The 820-nt window shown below is 43.8% G+C and overlaps 1 non-coding gene across 1 annotated transcript; it reads right to left on the reverse strand.

Moving 5' to 3' along the window:
- Positions 1-433: 433 nt before the first annotated feature.
- On the reverse strand, positions 434-506 carry Trnag-acc (transfer RNA glycine (anticodon ACC)). The gene has a single exon. It is a non-coding gene; the product is annotated as a tRNA-Gly (tRNA).
- Between the last annotated feature and the right edge of the window lie 314 nt (positions 507-820).

The raw sequence follows: 820 nt of genomic DNA on the forward strand, positions 1-820 counted from the left end.
TCTGTCTTCCCCACAGTGTGCTTTCTTGTATGTGCTAATACCCATAAACTAAAGGAAGTGTATGAGGAGAGAAAGCATTTTCCATTCTGGCCACGGAAAACACACCCTTCTGTGTAGTAGCCAGGGCCCTCTTAGTAACTGGCCTTCTGTACAGCTCAGATGTTGCCTCGGGCAAGTGGAGTGGATCACAGTCAGGAAGCATTTTGTTAATCCGTTTTGGGGGTGACACACCAGCAGGGACACAGGAAACCTGGCATGGATCATTTACTGGGCCTTCTTACTTAGGATGGTAATTGTATTTCTGTGCCATGAGCCCAAATCTCATTGCTCTCCTTCCTAACCATCTTCCTTCCTTGTTTCTATTTTTTAATTTTATTTTTAATGGATGCATAATAATCGAACATATTTATTGGGTACATTGTGATTTTATTTTTTGGAGTGCTGGGGATTGAACCCAGGGCCTCATGCATGGTAGGCAAGTGCTCTACCACTGAGCTACATCCCCAACCCCCATCCTGATGTTTTGATGCACGTACGCATTGTGTACTAATCAAATCAGGGTATTTGGCCCATCCATCACCTCATACATTTATCATTTATTTGTCGTGAGAACATTCAGACTCCTCACTATTTAGAAATATTTGATATGATATCATTAACCATAGTCACCCTGCTGTGCAACAACTTATTCTTGCTGTCTAACCATAGCTCTATCTCGATCATTCAGTCACTTCCTATCCCTCCCTGCCCTCCACCCCCTCCAGCCCTTGACAACCACTTTTCTACTCTTCCCTTCCATGAGATGAGCTTGGGCAGATTC

The sequence above is a fragment of the Marmota monax genome, unplaced genomic scaffold (genome assembly GCF_021218885.2).
Source record: "Marmota monax isolate L192 unplaced genomic scaffold, Marmota_monax_Labrador192_F-V1.1 WCK01_AAM20220418_F8-fsc00042, whole genome shotgun sequence".
Lineage (NCBI taxonomy): Eukaryota > Metazoa > Chordata > Mammalia > Rodentia > Sciuridae > Marmota > Marmota monax.